This window comes from Henckelia pumila, chromosome 4 (genome assembly GCF_033568475.1).
Source record: "Henckelia pumila isolate YLH828 chromosome 4, ASM3356847v2, whole genome shotgun sequence".
In the NCBI taxonomy this organism is placed as follows: domain Eukaryota; kingdom Viridiplantae; phylum Streptophyta; class Magnoliopsida; order Lamiales; family Gesneriaceae; genus Henckelia; species Henckelia pumila.
The window spans coordinates 16,532,099-16,544,375 of record NC_133123.1 but is presented as its reverse complement, the minus strand read 5'-3'; the positions used below and the strand labels follow the sequence as shown (position 1 = coordinate 16,544,375).

The following is a 12,277-nucleotide window of genomic DNA, read 5'->3' as shown; positions in this document are numbered from 1 at the left end:
CAATCTTGAGCGATCCTTATCCTTATTTGCGGATAGCTCAATTGACTAGGAACTGTTTAGAATATACAGTGATTATAAGATGTGTTTCATGATAGCCATCCCCATGTGCTACCACATCTTACATACACTATAGTATATTCAAGGTTTTTATCAAAACAACAATAGTATATCATAATATAACAATATGAAGAAAGATAAAGTCAATACCATTATAAAAGTGTAAATTATATTAAACAAAAGATTGTTTTACATAGAGTCATAAAAGCCCTTAGCCACAAGTTGGCTAACCGGGCACCCACTCTTTCAAGTTCACACACACACGTTCACGTTAAACCGAAGGTATATTATGAAAAGTTGAGAGCGTGTGTGATTTTGTTTTGTGATTGAACTTCTTGGAGGCTGTGCACATTCATGATTCGTCCTCACTTATGTTTTTGTTTGCATGTTGTTTTTGCATGTCTTGCTCGAGGGCGAGCAAGAGTTAAGTATGGGGGTATTGATAAGTGCATTTTGTGTGCATTATTTTGTGATAGATTTTTATCTATTTTGTGTGCATTCATATTGTTTTTATGTATTTTTATGTGTTTTAGTGCATGTGTGTGTATTTCACTCCTCGGGTTAATTTTGTAGGAAAATAAATTGTTGAAGAGTGAATTACGGAGCAGCTTTGTTCAAAAAATCAAATTTACTTTTAGATAGATCCAAATCCGATCTTCACCGTTCAGAATGAATTTTAAGATTTTTGAAGCTGCTGTCCAAATTTCAGCTCGATCCGACGGCTAGATCTCAAGAAATGAATTTTTCAAAATTGTCGCTCGCAGCAGAATTTTAGTGTTGCACGCGCGAGAGAATGGAGCTCGCGCGCGCGAGTTGCATGTTCAGACTCTGTTTTTTATTGCTACGCGCGCACGAGGCTTCTCCAGGCACGCGCGCGCGTGTTTCGGCATCAGTTTTGTTCCGAAAAGTCCTATTTTGTGAAGAAAATTAATTGGTACTAGCGGGCGACGCACACGCGTTGCGTGTGTTAATAATCAAAACACATCGAAACCAAATTAAAACATATACACAATTTTTCATTCCATTATTATCCTCCTTATTGATTTATTACGAATACTGTTATGTCCTTATAGCATAAAAATATCTAAAAATAAAATCACACATGATGACATGATGAAGTTATATTTCATGAGAACATGCTAAAAAATTCTCTTGGAAACAATGAGCTACAAAAATAAAACAAATTCTACTATTTCCATGAAAATTAAAATTTTCAAGTTTATAATTTTCTAAATTGATCTCATGAGACTTAAAAAACTAAAACAAAAACAAAAGGATAAGTTGATTGATTCTTAAAAGAGAATTCACAAAAACCACAGGAATATAATTACACATAAATCAACCACGAAAATAAAATAAACAAATCAAATTCTTGGGAAAAAATCATTTGTTGTCTCGCAAAATCCTATATGTCTTGTCACCTGCTCAAAAGAGCAGTAGACTCAATTTATTTATTTAATAGTAAAAAAAATTGTTGAAAATTGAATTACGATTAACATTTAAATAGAAAAATGAGAAAATAGTGATACATTCAATAAGCATTCAGTTTAACCAGAGATTTTAAAGCTATATTACCACATATAATCCATGAACGAAAATGTCCTTCAATTGCAACTTTTACTTGTAAACTTCAAATTTCGCTCAAAAAGTCCAGCTGCTGTAACATGTTTGACATTAAAATCAACTCAATAAACCTTGAATCAATATTCTAAATGATATGATCACTAATTCCAAGTCATGAATACATCATCGTATTTTTTTAACATATCTTCTTGTCACATATAAATTTACTCATGGTTTCATGAAGAATACACATAGCTCATAAAACTCAATTTAATCCAAAGCAACAACAAAGAACCATGGCTTACAAAATTGATGCCAACACAAATAAGTATTAATATTAAAATCTTTAACCCCACGAGACGTTGGAAACCAACAATGATACTATCCTAGTTGAAATTGTACAAATATTTGAATGACGTCTATTAGTAATTATTCAAGTGAATGTTGAGTTCCTTAATTATGGAACTAAAGGTAACTAATTAAGCATGCTATGTAGAGGCAAACCAAGACCATAAATAAATATCGGAGAACTTCTCCCTCAACTAAATTCAGATTCTCTCATACTAAAAATCCCCCATTCCGATGAAAATTTGTACCTAAGTGAAAAAGAATTTCGTGACAGAAAGAATACCTTGTAATTATGATATCAATCATACTAAACGTCTTCAATTTCCATGTTTTCGGGAAAAAAGGTTCGAGAAACCAAATTAAAATTCCATGGAAGGTAATTTCATACCCAAACTGTCAAGAATTAAAACCTGACAAAAGAGACTTAAAATTTAGAATCCAAATCACAAATCAACAACGAAAAAACTATTCCACTTAAAGTAGAATACATACACTGTTCCGTTCCAGTTGAATCCATTGACGTCATCAATATTCACTCTCTTGGTTCCCCTGTTTATGGTGCTGTGCATTTGCATTGAGGAACTATGCTTTAAAGGTAAATAGTGAGCAATCGAGAAGTTAAAGAAGAGGTGGGGAAGGTTGTTAAGATGAGAATTTTACTGGCTTTTGCAATAGAGAGATGCTTGAAGTGCTACAATTCTACGGAAGCTCTCTCTGGCAATTCGTCGAGCAGGTGGCGTTCTTCATCCAAAAAAATATTTGCTTGATGTGCAAAAACCGTTTACAAAACCACCTGAACTCAGAAAGCACAGAGGTAATGAAAATAGAAACTGAACACGAATCATGAGATCAAACAACAAACATATTCTCAGAAAATAATACATGAAATTGACGACGTGTGTGATGTTTTTTCGGAACAGAAGAAGCAGCAGCAACCATGCTTGATTTGCGAGCGTTATGTTTCAAAGAATGTGGTTTTGTTTCAAAGAATCGATTTTGCGTGCGTTTGGTTTGGTTTTAGAGAGAACAATGTTTTGACGTGGGAAGATTAGAAGAACTTGGGTTGAATTAAAAAGAAAAATGGGTGCAGGGGTATTTTTGGATAATGATAAAACAGACCAAGACACCACAGTTTTTATAGAGTGTGTAGACTTAATAAATAGTAAAAGATGGGTTCCGGACCATATATATAGAAGATATAACATATTTTTGGGGGTTCGGAAGTTCCAGAAGGCAGACAACACAGAGGAGGCGACTACAAGGCTTGGGAGTGAAGATTTCTTCTTTTCTTTTCTTTTCTTCTTCTTATTTTTATTTTTGAATTATTATTTTTAATTATTGAGTAGTTTATTTTCAACCAAGACGGCGTGATTGGGCCGAACAAATTTATGTAGAAAACTTGGATGTTTTTTTGGGATTTTTCAGAGTTGATTTTATTTTATTGATTGTCAGATTTATATTTGTATTGTGAATAGTCTGATCAACTGTTTGCTTGCATGTTAATCGATTTCAAGTTGATAGAGGAGATTTCGATTTTGATCACTTTGATAATCAACATATTGTAAAACCGACTAGAAATAGAATTCGGTTTCAGTGTGCGGTTTGGGTGTAAACTGAATTTTCATAAATATTTAATGCATTCAAATTTAATTAGAATTACGAAATATTAATCCGTCAATATTTGAATAGGTTTGATTGTTCTAGAAATAGACCTTAATTTGAACAAGATAGGAGAATTCCCGTGATCTAAGATTAAATCTGAGTCCTGAATCAACTACATGTTACATGATTTGTTCGGTACCTACGTGTGTCTTGGTTGTCTCGTTTTAATTATTTTTATCTTCAGTTATTTTAATTCTTATTTCTTAAGCAGTTTTTATTTTTAAATTCTTATTTTATTTAAATCAAATTGCTTTTATGATTTTGTCTAGGTTAAGCTAAATAATTAATTCTTGAGAATTGACTGCAGTCCCTGTGGGATCGATACTTGGAATCTCAGTCCACTTTACTATTACTTGACCTGGTGCGCTTGCCAGTAGATTTTTATCAAACCGATTTTGCCGGTCAGCCACTACAAGAAAAACTGATAAAGACAACGCTTTTTCCGCGTTGTAAATGTCCCCGAAAAAGCGTTGTCGTAGCCAGTGTTGTAAAAGACCACGCTCAAAGATAACGCGAAAAAAGCGTTGTCGTTTCTAGAAAAGACAACGCTTAAAAAGCGTTGTCGTATCTAAAAAAGACAACGCTTTTAAAGCGTTGTCTTTTATAAAAATCGTTGTAGTTTCTATAAAAGACAGCTTTTTAAGCGTCGTTGTATCTGGAAAAAACAACGCTTAAAAAATCGTTGTCTTTTCGGGTAAGGACAACGCTTTAAAAAAGCGTTGTCTTTGTTCAAATAAAAAACAAAAAAAAAATTAATTCACAAATTTTCAATATTATAAATCACTCAAAATTCAAAAAATTTGTAAAATAAAATTTAATATAAAGTTTTCCAATATTATAAATCATTCAAATATAAAAATAATTGAATTCTAAATTAATGAACACTAAGAAAAAATTAACTATGCATTAATCTCGAAAAACTTTGATTCCTTCCTTCAGCACATGTTAGCGTCTCAAGCTTTCATAAAAGCCGCAACAATTTCCTTTAATTTGTATCTCCATACTGTAAATTATTAAAAATAAAAACAAACATAAAACAAATATGAATAGATTAAAATGAAAAGTAAAAGCAAACACATATTTATCAGTAAAAAAACATGAACTACGAATGACGAAACTATCGCTAAGCGATTGGAATTATCAAATGAACTACGAATTACGAAATTATCACTAAGCGATTGGAATTATCAAGTTGTGATCCATTTAATTAAGAACTGCGAAATTAGCTTCTTTCCAGATACTAGATTTAAGAATCATGACTTTGTTACTCAATTATTTAATGAGTGATAAAGTTTGTATACCTCCAATAATAGCCATCAAGGTTCCTCCAGTTAGTGCAGCAACACTGAGCTTTCTGGTGATCACGTTTATAATTTGGATTCCTCCTCTTTCAGAGCGAACAAGAATTTTAATTTCTAAGCAAGAAGCACCAAATGCATATTTAAGACTGGAGGGAATAAATAATTGCATGATAAAAAATGAAAGTGAGCTGGCATAAGGCATAAATCACAAGAAAAGAGAAACTTCAACTTGCCTTTAGATATAACCACCAGCGAACTTCCATTAGATGAACCAGCTATTGCACATTTAATAATTTCTCTCCTACTGCTCCATGATCCAATCCTAATAAGAACCAGGAAACATTATTGTTGGGATAGGAAACAAGGCCAAGCTAGGAAGTGACACAAGAAGTCATAACAAGAAACATTAGTTTAATAAACAAACTTGAGAAGAAATACAACAGAAAGCTCATACGTACACTTGCAAACTGAAACCTATCCCAGCATCCATGATCAAGGCCCATAGGTTTAGAGCTGACGCCACACAACTAATATGTAAGCCATTTTCGTTCCCCTTTTATAAATGTTTACCGAGCCTTGAGTCTGCGACATTGTAGTGGTATCTACACAAATACAAAACCATTTCTTCACGAACATATAAATTGCAAATATGACAGCAATCTCATATATAGGAATGTTAGAGAGCAAATGTAGTATATATTTTGCAAAGCTGCTCCACATCAATAATAGTTCTTCCAGTAACTCAAGTTGCTATTAATTTGTAATTCAGAGGCTCCACCACACAATGTTTATAAAAAGGTTAAGAATAATTATACACTACAAAATAATAAGAAATTCATCTAAAATAAAATTTAATATACAATCTTCCAATCATGTACAACAGATTATTGAAACATAACTTCTACTCACAAATTCATTTCTGTCATTCAACTTAAATTGAAAATTACATGCAAATAGCTATTGACGCCCCTGTTTTAGAGACTCCTAGAAATATCATAAATAAAACAATTAGCAATATTCATGAGAATGAATCAACGCAAGAAAAATGAATAAAATAAATTCCACATGCAATCAAAATACAATATACAACCGAAAAACAAGAAAAGGAACACAAAATCATCTTCAAAATTGTAAAACAATTGCATCAAAACATGCAGAAGATTACTGAATTAACAAAACCGAAGCTAAAGACGCATACAAAAGCATGCTGCCAAGAATGTATTCCATTTCCATATGCATAAATAATAGACATAAACACTGAAAAATCAATCTCAAACAAAATATAAAACACAAACATCTTCAATTTATATGCACAGGAGATTAGCTACTACTTCCATTTCCATTTGCATAAAGAATAGACATTAACACTGAAAAATCAATGATTAACAAAATATCAAACACAAAAGGCAGAGCCACATAATCTGGCCTTCTTCCTCTGTTACATTCAGCCTCACCCATTAATCAACATTCAGCCTCACCCATTAATCAACAGTGTCCTTCCATTTTCTGGAAGAAAGAAGCAATTTCTTGAAATGATTTCAATAATGTTAAATTTTTTGAGAAACTAAAAACCTATGAACTTCATCAGATGAATGTTTTCTCAGTCGAGTTACTTGTCTTCCAATGTCAGTTTCCTTAAAAATATTTACATATATAATGTTAATAATCCAACGACAAATACAAATGATTAAAAGGTAAACATCATTAACATAGTAATTAATTCACCTTAAGTGCTTTGAATATGATATTCATTACCACTCGCCTCTGAAGCAGGGCTGCCAAACTTCCCTCGGACTAAAAATTCAGTCACAAATAAAGAACCAAAAAAAATGAATAGATGCCCAATAACTGATCAAGTTACATGTCAAACATTAAATTTAAAGCAAAATTGATTTATTTTTGACAAAAAATAAATAAATGAAAAGGTATCAGCTATGAAACGTGGGTGGAAGAATTTAACTCATTACCGTATTCATGAGACACTACATGGTAATGTAAGTCAAAGGATTCTTCCGACATATTTCCATAAAAAGATGTTGTAGATGGTGGGCAAAACAATCACTTATGAAAAATACTTGTGTAAAATTCGGCAAAACACATAATTAAGAATCCTATTTCGTTAAAAGACATGGTTTTTCATACCTGGTTTGCAATGAAATCCATGATTCGAGTGGCAGAGATAGTGCTGCCAGGTTTTCTTACAAGATATGCCATCAGACTCTGGCCTGCTTCTGCAATCTGGATAGCTGCGCGATCTCGAAAATATATGGAAGTGTAGAAACATAAATGGTAGCTCGTAATGGTAATCAATCAACAATTTTGTAACAAAGGGTACGGAAGTGGTATAATTCTGAAGTATATTCGATTTTTAGATACCTCGTCACGAATTTGAGATGGATTTTTAGAAAAGACTAAGACAAACTAAGGAATATAGACTCAAACTAGTAGAAAACTCATACGGAATCACTGCTACATCAGCTACATCAGATATTGATTGAAGAAAATGTTCCAACTCAGCTGGAGGCACCTGTAATATCATGAACTGATCCCATTAATACAGACAAATTCTTGAATGATTCAAAGATTTCTTGGAAAAATTGGATTACAGACAAATTCATTAAAATATATATTAATCTCATTTTGTAAAACCACATTTGATTAATTAAATTATTAAGCATGGGCGCTTTTTCTATATGAGAACCACAATATATTTCAATATATTAATCTCATTTTGTAAAACCACAATTGATTATGGGTTGATAACACAGACATATATATAATAAATTTTTTCCCAATCAAATAAGATCAAACACAAACATCTTCTCTATTAGGATTAATTTATATAATGCATTATTTGATAGCTCAAGTTTCATGTTGTTGTTTTTTTTTATAAATCAATAGTAACTTTTCATCAATATATCAATGCATTCAAATATATCATATTTATTATTAAGTTTTATTAGTTATTCACTTTGTTAGAGGATTATTTTTTTGTATAGTTTTACATTTGGATAATATTTGTTTTGTAACTTTGATGGTACGAGTTTATTAGTAATTTATATCTCCATCCAACTTCTCCATGTTCTATCTCCTGTGCAGGTTATCGTTAATAATTTTCTGTATTTCTTCTAAGGAGTTTGGTTTATTCCAATCGATCATGAAAAGTGATATAGGTTCTAAAAGAAGAGGTATAATTAGGTCCGCGTGAGGAAATTTCCCATAGTGGATGTTATTCGAGGTGCTCATAAGGCTTCCAGTGAGGTTTTTTTCAAATTCAAAATTGTTTCAAAGCAATGGTTTCTATGTTGCAGAAGCATCCTTCAAGCTGTCATCAGTCATTCAAAGCCCCTTCCCAATTCAACTGATCAATTGAGCTTCAAGGATATTATATATTAGAGAAGGTATGAATAATGGCTGAGAATGAAAGAATTTATTGTGGCAAATCTTGATATTTGAAATATATCTATTAGAAATATGCACGTATTTTGCACGAAGACTAGGAATATGAATATACAAATAAATCATTTAAATATTTAAATAGTTTGTGTATTTATTCCAAGGAATTTGGTTTATTCCAATCGATAATGAAAGTGATATAGGTTCTAAAAAAAGAGGTATAATTAGGTCCACATGAGGAAATTTCCCATAGTGGATGTTATTCGAGGTGCTTATAAGGCTTCCAGTGAGGTTTTTTCCAAATTCAAAATTGTTTCAAAGCAATGGTTTTCTATGTTGCAGAAGCAGCCTTCAAGTCATCAGTGATTCAAATTGAGCTTCAAGGATATTATATATCGGAGAAGGTATGAATCATGGCTGAGGATGAAATAATTTATGGCAAATCTTGATATTTGAAATATATCTGTTTGAAATATGCATGTTTTTTGCACATATACTAGAAATATGCACGTGTAGTGCACGTATTTCTATTTCGCACGTAGACTAGGAATAAAATGGACATTTTCGAAAGTGGATGTTATCTAGGTGCACATGATAAGGATACAGGCGATATTTTTTGTTCAAATTCAAAAAAAATTCAAAGCAATGATTTTCTATGTTGCGAAAGCAGCCTTTAGGTCATCAGTGACTCAAAGCCCCTTTCCAATTCAGTTGAGATTGTTCGGTCACGAGAAATAATTTGACTTAAAAGCAGCCTTCAAGTGATCAATTGAGCTTCAAGGATACTATAGAAGGTATGAATCATTGCTGAGAATGAAATAATATAGTATGGCAAAGCTTGATATTTGAAATATATCAGCTAGAAATATGCACGTGTTTTGCATGTATACTTGAAATATGCACGTGTAGTGCACGTATTTTTCACGTAGACTAGAAATATGAACATACAAATAAAATTATTGAATAGGATGTTGGTTTCCATTTTCGAATATTTCATTACCCTCCCTCTATTTGAATGTTGGTTTGAGAATGCTGTCGTGGGTTTTGTTACTCAAGTTGAAGATAATGTCCTCGTGAGTTATAGAGTTGTGCTCAGTGATTTGCGCACTAGACATGGAGTCTGTAGATTTGTGGTATACATATCTGAATCATGTAAGTGGGTGGATTTTGAAATGGATTATAAGCAAGAAATTTACATTTATGGGTGGAAGAAACCCCTTGCTCTTGACAAAATCCTTCACCGGATGATTAGCGAGCACGTATGATCCTTATAACAATAAACTTGACTCCTTCCGCCTGATTTCACTAACCGATGTTGAAGATGAAGGAGATAAATTGCCGAAAGTTTATTAGACAAGAATCAAGGGCATCTGAGATTTTTTGTGGCACCAAGAAGGTTACACAAAAACTTTCATGAAAAGATCTCACGGATTAATTTTATAAGATGGATCTCTTCACCCGAATCATGAAAAAATATTATTTTTTATGCCAAAAATATTACTTTTTATTTTAAATATGAGCAATGTTGATTAGCGAATTAATACATTTATTTTTATAGGTGGAAGAAGCGTTTTTTTCGTAACAAAATCTTGCACCGAATGACTAACGAATTAATGTATTTACCTTTTTTTAAATGAAATCACGTGCGTAATTCGTGCATTATTGATAAATTATTAATTTATTTGGAACGTGCATAATGCGTGCATGTATAATAAATTGCTAATTTATCAATTTTATTTATATTATAAACTTGAAAAGTATATTTTTCAATGTTCCAAAAATAAAACGATAGTTATTTTTTTCATTTCTTTGAATTTTGCATGGTGCATTATATTTTAGATATAATATTTAAAATTTCCTCGTGTCCTTTTTGTCTTGTATTTAAGTATTTAAAAGGAACATATTGGATAAGATGTAATTACATGTTTTTTAAAAAAATAAAATGTGAGTTTTATAGTTAAGTGAGTATCACATCCAATAGTTGAGTGCCACCTCATGGTGGACACGGTGGGTGGGCAGGATAACAAAACTCTATATATATATATATATATATATATATATATATATATATATATATATATATATATATATATATATATATATATATATACATATGCATATCCTCTTTTGCATTTCATATGCACCTGTTTATTTCAAGCTTGACAGTTAACATCATGGAGCTTATGGTGCGTTTTGTTTTTGTTCTGTTTTTTTCTTTTCTTTTGTTTTGTTTTTTATTTTTATTTTGAGAGATAGTTATGTCGATAAACCACATGATCATTGACGACTTGATATAGTTTTTTGTAAAGTATTGTTATTAAATATATTGTCATGTATTTCTCTGTCAATGGTACCCAAAATATTAATTGAAGATCAAGTCTCGAGTTCGAAAATCATATAAAAACTCATATAGAAATATCAAAGAAAATTATTAAATATCAGTAGCTAGCAAATTCAGCAGCTGATAACTTTTCAGCAGATCATAATTTAGCTGATCATGGCTACTGTGAAACCCCGAATTTTTAGAATTTATATTTTAATTCGTGGTATAATTATATATTCCGAGATAATTTTTGAGATAGAGTATATATTCAGATTTTATTAATTTGAGATAATTAGTATACAAATAAGGTAAGTGATCTACATTTAGAAGGAATCAAATCTTGAGAAATGGAAATTTCAATCAAATTTGGAATATCAAGATTTTGTTATATCTTAAGCTTATTTTTTGTGTGCCTATAAATAGAGGAGCAAACACAAGAAAAATCACACACAAATTTTCCTGCTTTTCTCTTCATATTTTGGCAGCAAGAAATCGTTCCACTACTCTCTCTCTTTTCTTTGAATTTCGAGATTTAGTGCCACAAGTTGTGTCAGGGAGTTTCTGAAATCAATGGCAAAATTTGTGTCAAATGGGATTGGTCAATTTCTCACATATGCACGTGGAAGTAGGTAGGCAATTGAAGAGAATTGTGTTTAAGGAAAGTCCAAGAAAATCTGTCTTATTTCGAGAAATTCAAGTCTGAATTTCTCCGAGTTTTGTTTCTACGTTTCGGTCGAAGCTTTGCTTATTCAAGTATTTGATTCTCGCACAAATATATTTGGTAAGTGGGCTTATGTTTTAAAATTATATGTATGTTTTGAAATTTCGATCGTTCATGATAATCTTTGGAATCTTGCTATATAATTGTTATTCTTGATGAAGTTTTGTTAAACGTATGTTTTGACACTGTTATGACTCGAATTAGGAGTGGAAAGGAAATTTTCGAACTATGCTATGTTATGTCCCTGATGCGGTGGGTAAGAATAACCGACAAATGACCTCACCCCTTAGAGGAATTACATATAGGGGACTGATCAGTTAGCCACGATTAATGAGAGAAATTTCAGTGTCTGGCCAAAATATGTAAATCATGTTGATTTTGTTATGAAGATCAAGTCGAAGAAATCGAGAACAAGTCATGTCTTGGAGATGGTGATGAAGATAGTTTTGAGATTTTATAGTTATTATACTGATTTTTAAGTTGTAAGACGTTCCCGCAAAGTTTATTTCAAATTTGGAAATTTTGAGTTGTACAGAATATTTATTATGGATTTTATCTATGAAATAGACTGGTTTTAGTTAAATTCTGTACTAAGAACCTGATTGTTTTCGAATTTTATTTGAAAGCAACGGCGATATCATCCGACCCTGGGAGCGGGGCGTGACAGCTACGGTCAACTGCTATTCAGATTTGTAATTGATACATTTACTCAAAATCATCACAAATATAGCACTTATATTATAAATAAGAGCCAGTAAGATTTTTGCTTATCGCCTAACATTCTGAGTTCGTGCATGTTACACAAATTCTGAGCAAACAAGGGCGGAGCTCTTATATGACTCTTGTCCAGCAGATTCTTGTCCATATTTTATGTATATATATAGTCCATATTTTAGATATTTATGG

The 12,277-nt window shown here is 31.7% G+C and overlaps 1 long non-coding RNA gene across 1 annotated transcript; it reads right to left on the bottom strand.

Moving 5' to 3' along the window:
• Nucleotides 1–1,555: 1,555 nt before the first annotated feature.
• On the bottom strand, nucleotides 1,556–2,977 carry LOC140894567 (uncharacterized). Its single transcript, XR_012153862.1, has 4 exons — nucleotides 2,851–2,977; nucleotides 2,461–2,761; nucleotides 2,252–2,378; nucleotides 1,556–1,714 (listed from the first exon to the last, which is right to left on the bottom strand). It is a non-coding gene; the product is annotated as an uncharacterized lncRNA (long non-coding RNA).
• Nucleotides 2,978–12,277: the final 9,300 nt, after the last annotated feature.